The following is a 23,409-nucleotide window of genomic DNA, read 5'->3' as shown; positions in this document are numbered from 1 at the left end:
ACATTTTCCCAGATGCTTTATGGCTTGTCAACATGTAGTTTGGCAAATTCTAGTCTGGCTTTTTTATGATTTTTTTCAACAATGGTGTCCTCCTTGGTCATCTCCCATGAAGTCCACTTTGTCTCATACAATGAGGGATGGTGTGATCTGACACTGATGTTCCTTGAGCTTCACCTTTAAGTTCACCTTTAATCTGTTTAGAAGTTTTCCTGGGCTCTGTTGTTACCATTCGTATGATCTGACTATTTGATTTGTCATCAATTTTCCTCCTGCAGCCATGTCCAGGGAGGTTGGCCCATGGAGCTTAAATTTCTGAATAATATGTGCAACTGTAGTCACAGGAACATCAAGCTGCTGGGAGATGATCTTATAACTTTCACCTTTAACTAGTTTGTCTATAATTATTTTTCTAATCTCGCTTTCCTTCACTTCCTCTGGTCCATGTTGAGTGTGATGAGCGAGTATACTCGTTGCTCGGGTGTCCTCTGAGTATTTTGGTGTGTTCGGAGATTTTTTGTTTTTATCACCTCAACTGCATGATTTAAGGCTGTTGAACAGCAAACAGGCATTCATCACATGTATTCAGGCTGTCCAGCAGCCACAAATCATGCAGCTGCATTGACAGAAACTAAATCTCCGAGCACGCCAAAATGCTCGGTGATCACCCGAGCATGCTCAGGGAAACCCGAGCAACGAGTATACTTGCTCATCACTACACAGTGAGTGTCTGTAGCCCTCTATACAGGCCCACTCACTGATTCCAAGATTGTAGACACCTGTGATGCTAATTAGTGGACACACCGTGATTTCACATGTCCCTTTTGTTACATTATTTTCAGGGGCACCATCATTTCTGTCCAGGCCTATATCATGAGGGTTTTTTTTAATTTCTGGAAGCATGGCCGAAAAGCAATGTCTGATTTTCATTTGTTTATTTGCATAGATTTTTTATTTATTATTTATTACTTTAGTCAGATTCAAGTTATCTCTGTGACCATTGTGGGTTTTTCTGTCATTAAATGAGGAGTACCAACAATTTTGACCGTGTGTATATGCATATATCAGACCACCTGAGACATGTTTTTAAAGGACCAAAATATGGAAGGATTGTCAAATAGCATAACCAGGGAGAAGGAAAACCAACAAAATACAATACAAAGTCCAAATAAATGAACACAAATAAACTTTATTGGTCAAATAAACAGGTAAGCACAAGTAGGCAGCGTGCCCACGCTGCGGATTCACCTGTGGATGTTTCTGTGCGGATCCGCAGGTAAAGTGACCTGCAGTTTACCTGCAGATTTGACACCGGTTTTCCCTTGCGGTTTGACACCTGGACAATGGAACAGGTGGCAAACCGCTACGGAATCCTCAGAAAGAATTGACATGCTGCGTATTTAAAACCGCAGCAAATCCACGCGGAAAAATCAGCAGCATGTGCACTGCGGATTTGAAATCCTATTGACTAACATTGTACTGTACACTGTCTGCGGAACTGCTGCGAATCCACAGGGCCAGATCCGCTCCGGATCCGCAGCAGAATCCGCAGTGTGTGCACATACCCATAGGGTTGAAACCATGTGTAGACATGCAGCCATGCACTTCATAGGGCAGGTACCAGTTGTATATTGAATTGTGTTAAACAATATGCAGCTGTATCAACCATTCAAAGAGAAAGCTGCTGCCAATATAGATACAATTTAAGACTGGTGTACAAGTAGTAAGCAGGGACATTGGAATTAATGGAATATATTATAGCTTCCCAAAATCAGTAAGATATTACACTTGGCCAGCATATTAATTACCCATCAGTGTATGCAGTAGCATCTACAGGTGGTGAGCTCGCCCACTCCTATGCACGTTTTGAATTTCTCCTTCCTCAGGGTGCGTAGTGGTGGGTTGACTGACCACTTGGCATAGGGACACCGGCACTAAACACAGCATTCATACCTTAATAGATCCAGAGAGAGACTGGCAGCAAGTTGCTTTATGGATGTAGGTGCAACACCTTAGACATACAATGTTGTGAATGGTCCAAATGAAGAAGTGAAGGGGTAGCACTCTGCTATCCTTTAAAAAAATGCATTTAGTTCATTAAGATTAAAATTGTGGATGCGGGTGTGTCAGTTCTGTGGTGGATGACAGCCGTTTCACACTTCAATGTGTCCAGGTGTGAGTAATGCAAAGTCTTTTGTAGCTGCACACAGCTCTGTATAACAGGTGACCATAACATGCATTAAAAACAAAAGGAAAAAATACATATCGTTAAAGCCTATTGGACCTTGGGCTTTTATACTTAATATCCATCTGGCTTTTCTACGAAACAGTAATTTATTTAAATTGCCACCTTGTTCAGGCAGGTGGACTCTTTCTAGGCCAGTAAAACTTAGAACATTAGGATCTCATTCAGGATTTCATTGGTTAAGGTCCCGTTACATTTAGCAATGCACCCAACAACGATACGACCCGGTCAGGATCGCTGGTGCATCGCTAAATGGTCACTAGTGAGCTGCCAAACAGGCAGATCTCACCAGCGATGCAGCAGCGGTCGGCGGTCAATACTTACCTGTGACACGCAGCTCTGCTGACTTCTTCCGCCCGCGTCCATGCGTCGCTCGTCGGCGCCAGCAGGAAGCCGGAGATGAGAAAATGGACCATCCCATTCTCGCGCGATCAACGATATCCAGTGGGGAGCCGGGTCGCAGGTACGTGTCACATGTAGCGAGATCGCTATCTCGCTAGCGATATCGCTGTTGCATCACACAATCGGTGATGCTTTAGCGATATCGCTAGCGATCTCGCTATGTGTGAAGGGGGCTTTCATATCCAGCAATTGGACCCACTATTGTAGTTTCAAGCAGATGCCATCTATGTAATACAGCTCAAAGGATACAATGGATAGCACTCAACTTAAAGATTAGAATGACGGTGCTAGTGAATGAAGCCAGTGGTCCCATAAACAATAGTTCAAAAAAATCCCTGCACATGTACGAGTTGGAAATTATGCTTCAAGTGAGGATTTATTAATAGTGATTGCTGAAGCGACAGGCAAAATGACGTTTCTGCCAGTTAATAGCCTTGATCACATAGTCGCCCATTTAATGAAGCATCTTAGGTCAAAGATAGTTATTGTCCCTGTGGTGTAGTATTTTATGCAATATGATATGGTATATCCCCACTGGTAAAGACTGGACCTGTGTTAAAGGTGAGGTACCCACAGTAATGGGTTCTATATTTGACAGGGATCTTTTCACAGGTGCTGACAAAAGAAGGTTCCACACAGTAGGTTCTGGTGTGGAGCTGTCGCTATCAGTTGGTGACACAGTGGTAGAAGCTGACACTCCACGCATAGGCCGGTGTCACACTAGAGAGGAATACGGATGAGTGAGAGGCGTTAAAAACATGCATTGCACACGGACCAATGATTCTCTATGGGTTAGCTCCCATCAGCCGTATTTTTGTCGCGTATTTTTTACGGGCTGAGCGATTGTCAGCGTACTATGACCATAGTACGCCAATGCAAGTCTATGGGTGTGCAAAAAAAACGCATTACACACGGACCACACGTGTGACTTGCGAGAAATACGCCAGACTTCTCCTGGTGACAGGAAATGGGCCAATCCATCATCAGGAAGCTTAGACATGCAAATCGCATGCAAATCGCTTCAGACATCCAGGAAGTACGCCTCCATGGAGTCCTGCAGCATAATGTCTAGCCACATTAATGTGGAGCTCTTAATTGTGTTGGTCCAGGAAAGGCCCGAACTTTGGGACAAACGTGATGCCCATTATTCACACCGGGCCCGAAAAGAGGCGGCATGGAGGCGCATCTGTGTGCACATGTTTCCAGACTTTGCCCAACAGCCACGTGAGGAGCAACAACAAATTCGTAAGTAATTGCCTTTTTTACCAATCAGCTTAAAGGGAAGAAGTGAGCTTTTTGAAAAGTAGCCCCTACAATCCTATACTGTGTATGTAGGTATCCCTGTTTGCTAAATAAAAATTTAGCTAAAAACCACCCCCTACTAGGCCACATGACTATGTGAAATGTTAGGAATATTGCTTGGCACATTTCACAAAGGTTAAAGTCCTTTTTCACTTCACATTGCAGTTGAGGATGTGTTGAGACGCTGGCGCAGCATCCGTGACCAATACCGGCAGGAAAGACAGCAGAGGGCCAGGAGTGGGGCAGCAGCACCGACCAAGCGGAAATACATATATTTTGACCGCTTGTCATTTTTGCCACCCAGTATGGATCTCAGACCGTAAGTACAGACATCACACCAGATGACACAGATGATTTTTAGGGTCAGAGCTACATTTGTTTTGTACATTTCCTAACAGAACTCAGTCCAACCTCACAGAGAGGGAGACAGGGTCGGATACTGAGCCCATGATAGACCTGGACGGGGGATGTGAAGAGGTGGCTGGCCCATGTTCTGACCTGAGCTTTTGCAACAACGCCAAGCTCCACCAGCACTAGGACCAGCATCAGGTTCTGGACCTTGTTCTGAACCAGCAGAACCACCAGCAGCCAGCAACGTAGAAGACTCTGGCAACAGCAGCAGCCCTACTGGCCATCTTGAGGGGTCCCACCAGCCTGCAGCCTTAGGAGACGGAGAAGAGACAACACAGCCTCTGATACCCGTAGGCATGTAGACACAGGTGTCCTAAATTACCTGTCCAGGGCTGCCCAGGATGAGGGTGAAGAGGCATATTCCCGAAGCCTGGCCCGGTACCTCCGTCCCCTACACCATGAGGTGAGGCTATGTGTGCCAGGATCCATTCAGATCCTAATTGACCGGGGGGCGTGGCCTGCACGCTGATGGCGACGGCTGCTTGAAAGGAGAGCTCTGTGCTTCAGCAGGATAAACCGGCTCTTATCAGCTCACAGATAACAGGATTACCAGCTACAGGAGGTGTGAGTAACCCCAGCCCTCAGCGATGCCTAAGTTGAGACCTAAAAAAACTGGCACTCCAGCCAAGCTGACAGACTTCTACCCCTGGGATAGGGAAGTCTCCTCACCAAGCAACATGGCGCTGGCTTCCCACTCAGCTTCTTCCCACTCCTCACAAGGAGATACAGGCTGCTTGAGAGGCAATACAGGCATTCCTCTGACAGAGGAAACAATGCAATCTCTGCTGAAAACGCTGAGGGTTTCCCTACAGGGTGATCTCAGAGAAATAGTCAGAGAGCTGAAGGAAGAAATCAGGTCTCTGGGTGATCACACAGAGCATGTAGAAACTAAAATGGCTGAATTTGCAACATCACATAACAATCTGATAGACGCTAACACAGCTTTGGAAAAGGAGGTGGAGGCACTAAAACTTAAAATCAGTGATATAGAGGACAGATCCCGAAGAAATAACCTAAAAATCAGAGGGATTCCCTCATCTGTAGCAGATAAAGAGCTCCATGAATACTTCCACAAGTTTCTGCAGCTTATACTTCCTGGATGGGACGCCAGAGACCTGATAGTGGACAGAATTCATAGAGTCCCTAAATCCAAAGGCATAGATCCAGCTCTGCCTAAAGATGTCCTGGCTAGACTTCATTTCTATAAAACAAAAGAAGCTGTGCTGTACACACTGAGGGAAAGTCCAGCCCTGCCAGACACTTTCATGGGACTAAAAATCTTCCCAGATCTTTCTGCTACAACTCTTAATAAAAGAAGAGAATTTGCCCACCTTTCTAAACTCCTTAGAGATCAAGACATTAAGTACAAGTGGGGTTTTCCGGTGAGGATGATAATTTTCAAAGTCGGAGGCACTTACATATGTCATACTCCTTCTCAGCTGGGCAAATTGCTGGATGACTGGGGAATAGACCACCCACCAAACCCTGGCGGGCGGGAGAATCAAAGAAGATCTCCAGACAGGATTAACCCTGAATGGTCAGCAACTTAGCTGGGACTCCTTCCTGCTTATGGCACCTGCTGTCTCTGCTCCTGTGACACGGGATGTCACGTAGCCCCCCTGATGTTCTCGCCTATGGCGAGCGGTTATACTCCGGTCACCCTACTCGGGGCAAACCGGTGTTGATGGAACTTTTTTGTTTTTGTTCCTCTTCTCACAAATGTTCCTTAATTTTTTTCGGAAATTTCTTTCAATTCCTTGTTGGTCTAACCCCTCTCATCCCTGATGGCGTTCCTAGGAATTCAAACCCCCCTGCGGCTCCAATATGAGAATTAAGATATTGTCTATTAATGTGAACGGACTCAACTCCCCAGCAAAAAGGTCAATGATGTGGAGAGAGGTGAAGGCATCTAACTGTGATATAGCATGCATTCAGGAGACCCACCTTCTTTCCACAGATAATAAACGGATACTTCATCCCAGGTTTCAACACGCCTTTTTTTGCTAATGACTCAAAAAAAAGAGGAGGAGTGGCCATTTTAATAAAGAACTCAGTGGCCTTTAAATTGATAAATGTCAGTTATGGAGCGGATGGAAGATATATTATTTTGTCTTGTTATATCAACAGCGTCCCTTATACCTTGGCAACGGTCTACTCCCCAAATTCATCACAATTGACCTTTGCTAGGAAATTTTTCCAAGCATTCAAAGATACTGCCACAGGGGCGGAAATCATCTGTGGAGACTTTAATATACCTGTTATATGCTCCATGGATTGCTCCAACATCAACATCTCACATGCTAAGGAACTTAATCATCTCATCAATGAATTCCATTTTCATGACATCTGGAGATATTTACACGCATCAGAAAGAGACTATACATTCTTCTCTTCCAGGCATCGCTCTTACAGTAGAATTGATTTCTTTTTGGCCGACAGCAAATCTATAAGTAATTGTGTTGCAGCTGATATTGGTTTAATCACTTGGACAGATCATGCGCCAATCTCTTTGTCTGTTCAGGGTAGCTTTAATGTTCAAAATTCCCCCAGGTGGAGACTGAATACTAGCTTGCTTGGTAGGCAGAAGGTACATGATGAAGTAGAGTCAGTGTTAACAGAATATTTCAAACTTAATAATAATGGGGAAATTTCTGACGAGACCCTGTGGGCTGCTCACAAAGCAGTAGTCAGGGGGCAGCTCATAAAACTAGCCTCCATCCAAAAACGGAAAAAAGACGCAGATATTAAATATATATTAACCCGTATTCATCACCTTGAATCCCTGAATAAAGCCAAAGCCACCCCTAACTTGACTAAAGAAATTGTAACCCATAGATTCCAACTAAGATCCCTACTCCTGCAAAAATACGAACATAATCTTAAAAAAAAAGATCGACATTTTATGCTATGGGGGATAGAGCGGGGTCCTTATTGGCAAGAAGGACGAAAAAACGTGAGATCCAATCTAAAATAGAATTCCTGAGGGACCCAAACGGAACAATCACTAGACATCCCATTGAAATAGCAGAAGCATTTGCAAAATATTATGAGGCCCTGTATAATCTAAAATATGATTCCAACACGTCACAGCCGACTCAAGTGGATATACAGGGTTTTCTAGACACCCTGGATCTTCCCCGGGTCTCAGATGCGCAATTAGAGGAACTTAATCTTCCCTTTACTACACATGAAATCCTAGGTGCCATCAAAATGACTAAGTCTAACTCTGCCCCAGGCCCTGATGGGCTGCCATACGAATATTACAAACAATTTACCTCCACTCTGTCCCCCTTTATGTTAAAAACCTTCAATTTTTGGCAAAATAAAGGGTCAATTTCCCCAGACAACTTAGAAGCGATTATTATCACGCTACCCAAGCCAGGGAAACCTGCAGACACCCCTGGTAATTTTAGGCCCATTTCACTCCTAAATTGTGATGTAAAAATTTATGCCAAACTAGTGGCGGATAGACTTCATAAAGTGATCCCGGCCTTAGTGGCTCCAGATCAAGTTGGTTTTGTGACAGGCAGGCAATCTAAGGATGGCACCAGATGGATGCTTGACTTGATTAGACTGGTGGAGATATCGGGTGGACCCAGTGCATTCCTGTCTCTTGATGCTGAAAAAGCCTTTGACAGGGTGCACTGGGGGTACCTGGAGAGAGTTCTAACAAAATTCGGGTTCTTGGGGAAAATCAAGTCATCCATTCTAGCTCTCTACACTTACCCAAATGCGTCAGTGTTGGCATCGGGGTTTCTGTCATCTAAATTTCAAATAAGTAATGGCACTCGCCAGGGGTGTCCATTGTCTCCCGCTATTTTTGCTTTAGTGGTAGAACCTCTGGCGGAAGCTATACGAAAAAACATAGCCATTTCTGGTATAAGAGTTGGGGAATTTGAACATAAACTTGGTCTATACGCAGACGATGTGATAATTTCCTGTTCTAACCCTGTAGTTTCGATTCCAGCAGTGGTGAACACATTATCAAACTTTTCGAAAGTGTCGTATTATAAGCTTAATGCGGCAAAGTCTTTGATATTGCCATTTAATGTACCGGTGGAGGCCAGGAGTGCGCTGGAGGGGGCCTTTCAATTCAAATGGTGCGACAGGGGGATACCTTATTTGGGTATTAAGCTGACACCATCGCAGATGTTAATTAAAGAAAATTTGGAACCTCTGATCCAAAATTTAGAAAAGGAATTGGGAAGGTATGAAAAAATATCGTTGTCCTGGATGGCCAGGATACAGTCCTTTAAAATGGTTTTCTTACCCAAAATATTGTATGTGCTCAGATGCCTACCCATTAAAATTTCTCACAAAACCCTGATGAAACTTCAATCGTTGACTAACAAATTTGTCTGGGGTAATAAAAGGGCTAGGGTCGCAGGTAAAGTGTTATATCCCCCATATGACTTAGGGGAATTGGGCACCCCAAACATAACGGCATATTATAAAGCCTTACTAATTGAATCACTAAAGGAATGGTGGCATCCAGGTAATTCACATAGATGGGCTCAGATTGAAAATTTCCTGTCCCGCCAGGGCTCGGTCAGAAGAATGATGGAAGCAGAATATTTGAGCCGTTCACAGTTCTCCCCGTGTGTTCCCACCATGTCAGCCTCCCTGGAGGTCTGGCGAAATGACTTGATTCATAAGATTCAGATTCCTCTTTCAGAGATTTCCCTCAAGTCGTTGGAATCTCAAATACCCTTTTTGAATCTGGCCAGGTGGTAGGGATCGGGCATTACAGTGCTGGCGGATCTATACTCTGATTTGGGTGTTAACCCCTTTAATGAAATAGTACGGAAACACCCCTCTTTAAAGGGCTGTTTCTATCAACACATCCAAATTAGTCATTTTCTGGCCTCTAAATTTCCTCCAAAGTCGAATCCTCTGTTACCTACAACAAAGGCCTTGGTATTTAAAAAGATAATTAAATCCAAAGGTATCTCCTCAACATACAAATGGCTCAATAACCCCCCTGAAAAGCAAAAATCTCCTTATATGAATAAATGGGACGTGGAGTTGAGTGTCTCTACCTCTCCTTCAAACTGGCACTCGGCTTCAGCAAATATCCAAAAATATTCCAAGTGTATAAATCATCTGGAGCAACTGAAAAAAGTACACCTGCGATGGTATCGGTCCCCAGCCAACTTAGCACAGTTCCTCCCAAATTATTCGCCACATTGTTGGAAGGGCTGCCTCCAAAAGGGTACTCTTGGTCACTGCTGGTGGGATTGTCCCAAGGTTTTCTCGTTCTGGTTGGAGGTGTTTGGCCTGATGGGTGAGCTGACAGGCAATCCTATTAATCCGAATCCGGGTCTGGCAGTGCTAAACGTGGGTATAGAGGAGTTCTCTTGGGAATCGAGGGGATTATTAGTTCACATTCTAGTTGCTGCCAGATATTGCATAAGTAGCTATTGGAAATCCCCAAAGACACCTACATTAGTTGAACTATATAACCGAATTAATCTCCAATGCCAATACGAGTTCTGTCTGGCTCACTCCATCCGTGCCAAAAACAAAATACTTCAGACTTGGGAGACGTGGCTAAACTCTGTATATGCATCCCCTGTCAGGCATCTGTTTCCAGGGCAAACTGTCTGAGATTAATAAAATGGGTCAAATAGGGTCAAAGAGAGTGTTACGCAAGGAGTTCATCCGTACCACATGTCAATATTCAAGGTGCTTATAACTCTGTTGTTGTTACTGCTCGGGCTACCCCGGAACGCCATCTAATTCCCTACCTCCCCCCTCCCCCTCCCTGGTTGCATCTTTACAACCATCCATGGTTCCCCCCCCACCTCTTTCTCCCCTCCCTTTTCTTATCTTCCTTTCTTACTCTCTGGTTCTAGTTGTTTGGAACCCTCGTTTTGAGGATTAAAGAGTAAATTGGTAGGTTGACTCTATACGTATTGGGTGTTGATTAACCAAAAAAAAAGTTGCAACGGACATGATTGTTGGTGGTGTGATAGGAAATGTGAATCATAATCAAAGGATTTACTAACACTTGTTACAGCGTTGTTCTCTTTGTGTATTATTGCCAATGATACCTGAATTTCTCCTATTTGTAATGTAACTTCCTACAATAAAAATTGATTGGAAAAAAAAAAAAAAAGATCCTAATTGACCCATATGAGTTGTTTGAGTATCTTGATAGGTGGTAGCTCTCAACCCATAACCGTCTCTGCCTTGCCTGACAACCAGATGTACATGCTCAATTAGGATCTGAAGTTCCGCCTGCACGTGTGCCTACACCTCTACCCATTCCCCCCCAAACCAACCTTGGCAACAACAGGGCCAAATGGCAGCCTATAACCAACCTGCCCAATGTGGCCACTTGTACAGACCCGGTGTTGGAGGCTGGCCCCAACCTGGGTTTGGATGGCATGATCATATTGGGGGGTATGATGGACGTGGCTACAATCAGCCACAGGATTTTAATCACCATATCCTTATGGTCTATTTGGTGTGCAGCTACATGAACATGGCCACATATTCCCACAGGGCCAAGAACAACCACCCCAACAGGGTGATGGTCAAGCTGGGCACCCCAACCCCCAACAAAGAGATGAAGGCCTCCCGCCATCACCTCCGCCAAGCTACCAGCAGTTATGAAAACAAAAAGTTGTTTATTTTTTTGTGTTAGAAACTTATTATTTCTTGTTACCTATTTGGGTGTCCAAATAATATAATGTTCTATACAGAAAAGGCTAAATGGCCAGGGCAATATCTGCCATGTGACCAAAATATGGTCAACAGTATTATAAGTTATTTTTTGTATTTATTACAAATTTGAAAATGCAACTTCGGCCCGCTTCTTGAATTATTTTAGGCATTCGAATAAGTAGGTCAACTTTAGCCCATATAAACAAAAAAACAAATCATAGAACAGAAAAAAAATAGTTTTATATACACACACATAAGAACATCACAACATACATACAGCCTGATCTTGCCAGGTAGTAGCACCATGAGGTTAAACAAAATACTGGGTGAACACATCACGTACTTTGAGTTCTGAGAGAGGACACCGTAAAGGGAGCACATGTGGCCTAGGCATATCCCCTTTGTCCACCACACCTTCAGTCACATCAGATGAGGAGCAATCATGCAGTCTAGTGAAGTTATGGAGGACCAAACAAGCTTTGATGACCTCATTGACATTGGCTTTACTCAGCTGAATGGCAGACTGGAGGACACGCCATTTGGCACAAAGAATGCCGAAGGCGCACTCCACCAGTGTTCTGACACGTGAAAGGTGCAAATTAAAATTCCTGCGCCAGTGGTCAAGGTTTCTGCGAGGGTATGGCCTCATGACATGCCTGGTCAATTGGAAGGCTTCATCACCCAATAGGACATAAGGCACCGCTTCTGGATTTGAGCCTGGCAACTGACGTGGTGGTGGTAGGTTCAACTGGTTATTGCGCAGCCGCCGACCCATAATGGAAGAATTGAAGACTCGAGAGTCTCCAGTTCTTCCATAAGCCCCAATGTCTACAATTATAAACCTGTAGTTACTGTCAACCAGAGCCAACAAAACTACAGAAAAATATTGTTTATAATTATAGAATTGGGACACTGAATGTGCTTCCCATCCAGGGCTCCAATACAATTGGGGAATTGGCAGTGCAACTCAAATCCCCTGGCAATCCTCAACCAGTCTCCCATCTTGGGCTCTGGCATGACCAGATGATGAAGTCTGGACCTGATTTCAGAACATGTAGCACGAAAGATGCCAGATATTGTCGATCGCCCAATTAAAAACTCCAGATGGAGTGCAGCATAAGAAAGGCCAGTTGTGAGGAACCTACAATTAAGCAAATGTGGAAAATATATACATTAATACATGCTAAAGATGCACACATTACATATAGATCACCAGAACAGTGTGTAAGTAAGAAGCTAGGTGAACAATACATATACACATGTACCACGGCTATGTAATGTGGAATAACACATCAAAGTCTTATAACTTTTAGAACATATATTTGGTACCAATTCATAATGTTACTCGGCCAAAAAGGTGTTACTGAGTAAGAGATTTCTTTTTGAAACAAATACATACCGTAACGTAAGGAGAAGCCGCTCCTCCGCAGAGATACTTTTGTGCATCCGGGTGTCCTGGAAGGTGATCCCTGGGCAGTGCGTCTCCAACAAAACATCAAAGGTAGAAATGGTCATCCGACAATAGAGGAAAAACTTGTTGGGATGTGTCCTCAGAGCTGCATAAAGCCTGTGAAAATAACCTTTACTGAGGCGTTGTCTCAAATGTAGATGCACCCACATTCGTCTCCTCCTCCTCAGATCCACAATCACTGGGTATGGCTGGCCAAAGCGCCAGAACAAAACCCAGTTGAACAGAACATGGTCAGTTGGGGTGAACTGAAGTGTGTCTGAAATGTTTGCTAATAACAAACACCAAGACACCAACACAAGCACAGCACCAAAATGGGCATATTGGAGGCTGCCACCTGATTTTGAGGCAATAAATAGGGTTGGTGCTGATGATTTAAATTATGTGCCAGCCTCAAAACCGTTAAATGTCCATTTTGCAAGGTTGCGAGAAAAAAACGCTATACGGATTACATACGGATTACATACGGATGCTTACATGAGAAAAATATGCGGCCACACCCTAACAACGGATGACATACGGATCACTATTTAGGGACCATTTATGCGTATTACGGCCGTACAATACGGTCCGTATTTTTCGACGTTGTGTGTGACTCCAGCCTTAGACACGGAAGTGATCAAGGCTATTAACTGGCCAAAATGTCATTTTGCCTGTCGCTTCAGCAATCACTATTAATAAATCCTCACTTGAAGCATAATTTCCAAATCGTACATGTGCAGTAATTTTTTTGATCTATTATGTATTACAGCTGGCATTGGTCTGGATTGGTGCAGACTCAAGACCTAAGCCCCCTCTATACACAGGGACCCAACATAAGATGTACTAGTAAGGCCGGGGTCACACTAGAGAGGAATACGGACGAGTGAGAGGTGTTAAAAGCACGCATTACACACGGACCAGTGATTCTCTATGGGTTTGCTCCCAACAGCCGTATATTTCTCAGCCGTATTCTACGGTCCGTGCCAATCGCAGCATGCTGCGATTGTCAGCGTACTACGCCCGTAATACGCCAATGCAAGTCTATGGGTGCGCAAAAAATACGGTTTACACACGGACCACACGTGTGACTTGCGAGAAATACGCAGGTCTTTTGGCTGGTGACAGGAAATGGGCCAATCCATCATCAGGAAGCCTAGACATGCAAATGAGCTCAAAAAGCGCTCCAGACATCCAGGAAGTACGCATCCACGGAGTACAGCAGCGTCATGGCGCCATATTTCCTAAATGTGGTGATGCTCATTGTACTGGTGCAGGAGCGGCCAGAGCTCTGGGACCAACGTGATGCCCATTATGCGAACCGGGCAAGAAAGGAGGCGTCATGGAGGAGCATATATCGCCAGATGTTCCATGATTTTGGCGATCGGCCACGTGAGGAGCAGCAGAAACTGAGTAAGTACAAGGCCAAAAAATGATTAAAATTACCTCGCATCAAAAAATGCACACAGAATCAGCCCCCCCCTTCCTGTGCTTCTACTTTTTTCCTCATGAGGTGGGTAGATTTTGATGTGACACATGGTTTGACACTGCCATAATTTTACCCAGGCCACAAGCTCCTCATCCTCTTAGCCAACCAAGTTATTAAGTGTAGTTACTTGATAAATGAACTATTCTGACCCTGTGTATCTGGCCTGGATGGCCCAATTAGATATGCCACCCTGGGTAGAAAGCACACCCCAGAAGGCCACATGCCTAGACTACTGGTAGCAAATGTGACCGATCAAATATGTAAAATTGAGAATATTTCCTGTCACATTGCAGTGGAAGATGTGATGAAACGCTGGCGCAGCATACGCGATCAGTACAGGCGGGAACATCAGCAGCGGTCCAGGAGTGGGGATGCGGGCTACGTCAAACGAAAATACGTTTATTATGACCGCCTCTCCTTCCTCGCCCCTATTCTGGATCTGAGACCATAAGTAGATACCTCACACCACATTACACCGATACTTTACAGGGCTAAAAATATTAATGTATTTTTGGCTCTGTTCTATTTCATAACAGAACTCCAACCTTACGGATAGAGGAACGGGCTCAGATACAGAGCCCATAATTGACCCTGTAGGGGATGAGGTGGCTGGTCCATCTTCTCCCCCTACAAGAAGCATTGGTGAAGAATCCTCAGGAGAACCAATTGCCTGTGCCCCAAACCCCACCACCAGGACCGTCTGCTGCTGCACCATCACCATACTGGAGGAGCAGGGCAACATGAGCAGCAGCCCAACTGCCCAGATCCGGGGCTCCCCACAGCCTGCTGTAACATCCCGGTGAGGACGAAGAAGGCGCCAGATCCCTGCCCAAGATACCAGGACCAATGTGGACACAGGGGTCCTAAATTATCTGGCTAGAGTGAATACAGATGATGGGGAGGAGGCATACTCACATAGCCTGGCCCTTTATCTCCGTGCCCTTTCCTGTGAGGGGAGGCTCCGTATTCGAGGATATTTTCAGATTCTGCTTGATGCAAGCACACCCCCCAATACCCCATATGAGCTGTTTGAATATCTGGAGAGGTAACAGCTTTCCCCCCGAAATCTAATGCGCATGAGACCACCCACACAGATGCTTGCTCAAGCAGGGTCTGAAGATCCTTAAATACGTGGGCCTACACCTCACCCCCTGCCTCCCCCTACCCAACCTTCACAACAGCAGCAACATATGTCTGCCTCTAGCCAACCCCACCAATATGGCCACTTTTTCCCACCCAGTGTTGGAGGCTGGTCCCAACCTGGTTGGGGACGACATGGCTATATTGGTGGGTATGAGACACGGGCCTACCCGAGCCAACAAGATGCCCCTCAACATTATTACTCTGGCCAGTACCCCCAACAATCCCAGGAGGAAGGACACTACACACATCATGGGCAACAGTATGCCCCCACACAGGGCGATGTTGGTCAAAGTAGCCATCAGCAAACATAGGCTGCTCTTCCGCCTTCTCCTTCCCCAACTTTACACAATTTATTACAGCATAAAAACATGCAAATTGTTTACGCATACTGTACATCAGTGTCCATAAGCGGTCTGATGGCAGGAGATGTCCAGTGTGGTTCAACTGGTGCTCAAAATCCCAATCCAAAGGAAAAAAGAGGTGGTCTCCATCATCAAATTTAGATAAAAAGGCTAAAACACACATTTATTAGGAAGGTTTTCTAATCATATTAATAAGCCACCATGACAGGCAAGGCTAGCTTACGCGTTTCTGACACATATTACAAGTCTGTAAAAAAGACTATATTTCACCAAGCTATACTGGGAAAGTCAAAGGATCAAAATAGACTACTCACTTGATAATGCCGAGAAAAGGCGTGCTGCCCTTATTCAAGTATTCACTTTTTTGGCAGCTAAATATATTCCAGAATCAAGGCGAACAGCCTCAAGAACATCACGCTCTCTCTATGTATTTTCAAGTGAGTAGTCTATTTTGATCCTTTGACTTTCCCAGTATAGCTTGGTGAAATATAGTCTTTTTTACAGACATGTAATATGTGTCAGAAACGCGTAAGGTAGCCTTGCCTGTCATGGTGGCTTATTAATGTGATTAGAAAACCTTCCTAATAAATGTGAGTTTTATCTTTTTTATATAATTTTGTTGATGGAGACCACCTCTTTTTTCCTTTGGATTCAAAATGTCTAATGTAGCAATTTTGTTATTACATTCTGTTTGGTTTGGATATGTGTGAAAATTGTATATTTCTAAAATGTTCACATCTGCAAAAAGGCCAATTTGGCCCATTGCCCCAGCTATTATATGGCAATAATATGTTTGCCTTTAAAGAAACAAACAAAAAAAAAGGCAAAAGTAAAAATTTGTCTACTCCAGCTTACGTCTCTGTCTCAATTCTCAAAAACCGTGTCAGCATACTAACATACGCTTACCAATGCAATTAAACAGACATAGAATCAGAAGGGGTAGAAATATATATATTTAGACACACATAAAACCAAAAATTATAACATAGATGCAGCATGCTCTTGCCAAGAAGTTTCCCCCTCAGGTGACATAAAGTAATTAGTGAAAATATCACGCACTTTGAGCCCAGAGAGCGATCTACGTTGAGGGTTGATAGGTGGTCTCACCCTACGCACATTGTCCGGCCTACGCACAACACCAGCAGAGGAGGAACAATCATGTATCCTGGTGAAGTTATGAAGAACCACACAGGCTTTAACTACTTCATTAACATTTTGCTCACTCAGTTGAATGGCAGACTGGAGTACACGCCATTTGGCACAAAGAATGCCAAAGGAACCACCAGTCGCCGAGCACGTGATAGGTGCAAGTTAAAAATTCTGCACCTGTGGTCAAGGTTGCGCCGGGGATATGGCCTCAAGACATTGTGTGTTAACTGAAACGCCTCATCTGCCACAAGGACATAAGGGACTGAATCTTGAGTGGAGCCTGGTAGCTGGCGAGGTGGTGGTAGATCCAACTGGTTGGTGCGTACCCGCCGAGCTATAATGGAAGTATTTAAGACTCGAGAGTCTCCCATCCTTCCATAGGCCCCAGTGTCAACAATTATAAACTTGTATTGAGGGTCGGCCAGAGCCAACAATACAGCAGAAAAGTATTGTTTATAATTGAAGAATTGGGAGCCAGAGTTCGGCGGCTTACGCACCCGGATATGTTTGCCATCAAGGGCCCCAATGCAATTTGGAAACTGGCATTCCTCCTCAAAGTCCCTTGATATCCTCAACCAGTCTTCCATCCTGGGCTAGGGCATGACGACTTGATGTAGTCTTGTCCAGATTTCAATACATGTTGACCTGACTATGCCAGAAATGGTAGATCTTCCAATGAGAAACTCATGGTGGAGGGTGGCATAAGACAGGCCAGTGGACAGGAAGCTGAAGAACAACAGAAAAGGAACATTTTAGAATGCACAATTTCAAAAAAAAGCAGGTACATACATACCTAATTTGTTAGGAATTCAGAGCGACTAACACACACATATTTGGTTGCACAAGTACTAAGTGAGATTCAGTACATATTACACATAACATTCTGGTCTGTAAGTTGAAATATATAGGTGGACTAAGATGAGGGCATTAAACTTAGTCCAATAAGCCAAAAATACATACTTTGGCCAACACATTATGAACATAGAGAATGTGGTCCTGTAGTACATACCGTATTGTGAGTAGAAGTCACTCCTCTGCAGATATAGCTTTGCGCATCCTTGTGTCCTGAAAGGTTATCCCAGGGCGCACTGTCTCCAAGAGTAGATCAAATGTTGCAAGGCTCATGCGACAGTATTGGTAGAATTTTACAGGATGCTCCCGCATAGAAGAATAGAGGTGGTGAAAATGACCTCTTGTGAGTCGTTGCCTCTAAAGTGGATGGACCCACATGCGTCTCCTCCTCCGCGGATCCACTATCACTGGGTATGGTTGGCCAAAGCGGCGTGATAAAAGCCAGTTGAAGAGAACCTGCTCAGTTGTGTTGAAACTCAGATTGTTTGCCATGTTGCACATACAACAGCAACACACCTAGTGAAGGCAAGGTCACAAATGGACAGAATGAAGGCAGCCACCTGTTCCTGAGGCAATAAATAGGGTGCAGGCTAATGATTTAAATAGTTAGCAGGCCTCAAAACCGTTAAATGTCCATTTTGCAAGGCTGCGAGAAAATCTCGCCATACGGATTGCATACGGATGACATACGGAGCACTATTTAGGGGTCATTCATCCGTATTACGCATGTAAACTACGGACCGTATTTTGCATCGGTTAGTGTGACTCCAGCCTAAGTCTTAAATCAGCAAGACAAAAAATGCCTATCTCACCCCAGAGAATGATTATCCCTAAAGAGTTTAATTCTCTAAACTGGCAAGGCTGCAGTCACACATTGCTATTCCATGGTAGTGTGTTCACAGCCAAAGCTTTTTTTTCCATCCAAAATCTGGATCAGATCTAACAGGATTGAAAGATAGGAATATGTGTGCACCATACTGCTATCTTCAAGCTTATCTCTGTTGCCCAATACCAGCTACAAACACAGTGTGAATGAGTTGTGACCAGTGACAAACTGAGCTCTTACACATGGGTTCCAGTTTTTGCCATATGGCAGTATACAGACCATAAAAATTGGTTCAAATGATTTCAAATAGCTTTGCTAAATTTAAGGAAAAGCTGCCATAAAAGATATTCATAGCAGTAAATGCTGTTCCGCCTTGTGTTTCATATATGATCTATTTTCTATCGTAACTAGAACACAGAAGAACTCTATAACAGAAAAGTGTGTATGAATTTCTGGTGTCACTTTCCTTTAATAAATCAGCATTTTGGCAATAATTCAGATTTAGCTATACATCTACTTTGACAATAACCTTGTGCTACATACTTCGCATACACATGGCTGCATTCTATGTCTGGAGGATATATACAATTGCAAAGCAATTAGCTGTGATTGCATGGGAAATCTCAAGCTCCATCCACCTTTGCTCCTAACACTCTGCTTTACATTCCTATTCAGAGGTATCAGCTTATCTGACTAGACACACGAAAAAAGGAAAAGTGAATAATAAAATAGTTTAGATCGGTCTGATTTTGTAAGAGTGACAAAGTATAGATTGCAACAAAAAGAAGGTGAAAATAGAAAACACAATTGGGGAATGTGCACAACATCTACTTCAGGAAGGTTCGATCAGTAATCTGCCTGAAAAAATGCTGTAAAGTCGCCGCATAAAATTAACATAATGCACAGCAATGCCAAAATGACATTGCTGTGCACGTGTTCTGTCTTATTTCACTTCTTTTAACGGCTTCAGAGAAACCATGCTGTTGTGAGGAGACTGCAGGCACGTAGGATGCAGTAATGTAACTGTACACAGACCAAGGGTGAAAGCGGTTTATTATACAGTAGAAACTCCACGCAGGGAGAAAACGGAGGGATAATACTCCCTAATACAGCAAAAGACTAATGGGGATAACTTAAGGAACAGGGACAAGTAAAGTTGACAATACAATAAAACATAACTTATCACTCAGGTGCCAGTCACGGTTGAACTTCTGCCTGTGACTGGTGCTGCCTAGGTTGTGTTGCAGTGGGGGTCTGTCACAATCCTGAGGTAAATGATGTAGCATCTTTTGACGTTGGCAGTGTCCTCCCATGGTCCTGACGATGGCGGCGAATCCTTGGGATCCTGCACATGAGGTGAAGAAGAGGGATACGTCCTTATCCTCAGCGGTGAGTGTCCCAACATTAAGGAGATTTGCAGCACCGCCCAAACACAGTTTATAGCCACCACAGTGTCACTGGTCTGCTTGCAGCAGTATAGATCACACCACGCCTCCACGCCCGCACGTTTTAGCACAGAGTTGGAGGCATGGTGTGATGTATACTGCTGCAAGCAGACACCACCAACGGCATCTACGCAGCCCTCTCTCAGACCATGTCCCCCTCCAGCCTCGACCAGTCAGCGCCGCAGGTCTGGTGTGTGGGCAGTGCGCTGGAGGCAATGTTTCTGTGCCGCTCTCAGGAGGTCTGGGTCCGCTCCGCTCACCGCCGCGTCTGCCGGGACTCCTCTGCTTTCTGCTTTCCTCATGAATGATTCATGAGGAAAGCATTAACCGGACAAGTCCTGGACCCCTCCACGGGCCGGTCACAGGCAGTGGGCGGGCCGGGCACGGCCCAGGGGCCGCCCCTTGCCCTGGTCTGATTTAGACTCTAATTATATATTTAATATGGAAGATATGTAGCACCTTGTCAGTCTTGGTGTCAGGCATAGCGTTTTTTCATACATGGACTCTGTGCCACTTACCAACCCAGCCTTATCCATACTTGCTAAGCAAACACTTAGGAATTCTCCTAGTAAACTAATTTGGGCATTTTACACCATATCAATCAGTGATTGTGCTTAAATGATACCCACTCAGTTATCCTAGTGCACGGTACAACAGTCAAAACTCAGACTAGCCGCGATTGACCGATGGTCACATGTTGAAACTTGAAAATCCATCGCCAATTGGCCAACTGCAGGTGTCTAATCATAGAATCATAGAATCATAGAATCGTAGAGTTGGAAGGGACCTCCTGGGCCATCTGGTCCAACCCCCTGCTCAAAGCAGGATTCGCTAAATCATCCCAGTCAGATGTCTGTCCAGCCTCTGTTTGAAGACTTCCATTGAAGGAGAACTCACCACTTCTCGTGGCAGCTTGTTCCACTCATTGATCGCTCTAACTGTCAAAAAGTTTTTTCTAATATCTAATCTGTGTCTCCTCCCATTCAGTTTCATCCCATTGCTTCTAGTCTTTCCTTGGGCAAATGAGAATAAAGTTGATCCTTCTACAATGTGACAGCCCTTTAGATATTTGTAGACAGCTATTAAGTCTCCTCTCAGTCTTCTCTTTTGCAAACTAAACATTCCCAAATCCTGCAACCTTTCCTCATAAGACAGGGTTTGCAGACCGGTCACCATTCTGGTCGCTCTTTTCTGAACTTGCTCCAGTTTGTTGATGTCTTTTTTAAAATGTGGTGCCCAAAACTGGACACAATATTCCAGATGAGGTCTGACCAAAGAGGAGTAGAGGGAAATAATGACTTCACGTGATCTAGACTGTATGCTTCTGTTAATACATCCTAGAATTGCATTTGCCTTTTTTGCTGCTGTATCACACTGTTGACTCATATTCAGTCTGTGATCTATTAGTATACCCAAGTCTTTTTCACATGTGCTGTCACTTAGCCCTATTCCTCCCATTCTATATATGCTTTTTTCATTTTTATTGCCCAGATGTAGTACTTTGCATTTCTCCCTGTTAAAAACCATTCTGTTAGTTGCTGCCCACTTCTCCAGTTTATTTAAATCTTTTTGAATCCTCTCTCTCTCTTCTCTAGTATTAGCTATCCCTCCTAGCTTTGTGTCATCAGCAAATTTAATCAGTTTACCCTCAATTCCTTCATCTAAATCATTGATAAAGATGTTGAACAATACAGGGCCCAGGACAGAGCCCTGTGGTACCCCACTTGAGACATTCCTCCAACTGGATGTGCAGCCATTTACGACCACTCTTTGGGTCCGATCACTAAGCCAGTTATGAATCCACCTAACAGTTGCCTTGTCCATTCCATACTTAGTCATTTTTTCAATAAGGATTGTATGAGAGACTTTGTCAAATGCTTTGCTGAAGTCAAGATATACTATATCTACAGCATTTCCTTCATCCACCCAATCAGTGATACCGTCATAGAAGGAAATTAAGTTAGTCTGACATGACTTATTAGTTACAAACCCATGCTGACTCTGTTTAATCACTTCATTCTTATCCAGGTATTGACATACATGTTGTTTAATAATTTGTTCAAAGATCTTTCCTGGTATAGAAGTCAGACTCACCGGCCTATAGTTGCCTGGGTCCACCTTCTTCCCCTTTTTGAAGATAGGAACAACATTTGCTCTTCTCCAGTCTTCTGGCACTTCTCCTGTTCTCCAAGAATTTTCAAAGATTATGGAGAGGGGTTCAAAAATTTCTTCTGCTATCTCCTTCAGTACTCTGGGGTGTAATTCATCTGGACCTGGAGACTTGAATTCATTTAGGTTAGCTAAGTGTTTCCTCACTATCTTTCTGTTTATAGATATCCTGGATTCTTCTATTCCCTTAATAGGACAGTGAATAACAGTTGATGTTACATTACCTTTCTGAGAGAAAACAGATGCAAAATAGGAATTTAAAAGTTCAGCCTTCTCGACATCCTGTCTTACCATTTCATCATTTTCATCCTGTAAAAATCCTATAGCATCTTTGACTTTTCTTTTACTTTTGACATATCCCCAAAATCCTTTATTATTGCTTTTGACATCTCTTGCAAGCCTCAATTCATTTTCAGCTTTAGATAATCTGATTTGTGCCCTGCAGGTTCTGCAGACAGCATTATATTCTTCTTTAGATATGCCTCCCTCTTTCCATTTTATAAACATTTTTTTCTTCCTTTTTAGCATGTGCTTAAGTTCTGTGTTCATCCATCCTGGTTTCCTTAAATGCTTCCTATTCTTCCCTCTTTTCGGAATTGTTAACAACTGTGCTTTGAGAATTTCATTTTTCAAGATTTCCCATCCTTCCTGGACATTTTTGTCTTTAAGGATATCCAGCCATTGGATCCCTCCAATTCTCTTTCTGAATCCCTTAAAATCTGCCTTTCTGAAATCTAACCTTGACGTCTGAGTCTTCACAGGTCTTCCGCCTCTAGTTATCCAAAATTCTAAAATAGCATGGTCGCTACCTCCTAGGGTCCCAGCCACTTTTACCTCCTCAACCATTTCCTCCCTGTTTATAAGGATTAGATCCAAGGTTGCAGTTCCCCTTGTTTTCTCTCCTACCTTTTGGAAGATAAAGTTGTCAGCAAGAGAGGATAAGAATTTCCTTGACCTGTTAGTTTTGCCTGAGAGAGATTCCCAACAAATGTCTGGATAGTTGAAATCTCCCATGACAACTATGTCATATTTTTTGGAGAACTTGGCCATTTGATGCATAAAGAGTTCATCCATATCTTCAGCTTGCACAGGCGGCCTGTAGTAAATGCCTACAATGGTGTCCTTTCCATTGTTCTGTCCTTGTATTCTTACCCAAACAGTTTCCACAGAACTCCCAGTCTCTGAAGCTTCAATCTCTGTGCAGATATACTCGTTTCTAACATACAATGCGACACCTCCTCCTCGTTTATCAAGTCTGTTTCTTGCAAATAAGTTGTATCCTTCTAGTCTTGTATTCCAATCATGTGTATTGTCCCACCAAGTTTCAGTGATTCCAATGACATCATATTTCTTTTCCTGTGTTAGTAGTTCCAATTCTCCTTGTTTGTTGCCCATGCTTTGTGCATTAGTATAGAAACATTTTAGTTTGTGATTGGTTTCTCGTTCTCCAATATTTTTATTAATTAGATTCTTTCGTCTTTGTTCTTCCTTTCCACTTCTA

The sequence above is a fragment of the Dendrobates tinctorius genome, unplaced genomic scaffold (genome assembly GCF_039654945.1).
Source record: "Dendrobates tinctorius isolate UK_male_01 unplaced genomic scaffold, ASM3965494v1 ptg000008l, whole genome shotgun sequence".
Taxonomy (NCBI): domain Eukaryota; kingdom Metazoa; phylum Chordata; class Amphibia; order Anura; family Dendrobatidae; genus Dendrobates; species Dendrobates tinctorius.
Note: the sequence above shows the minus strand (reverse complement) of the source record.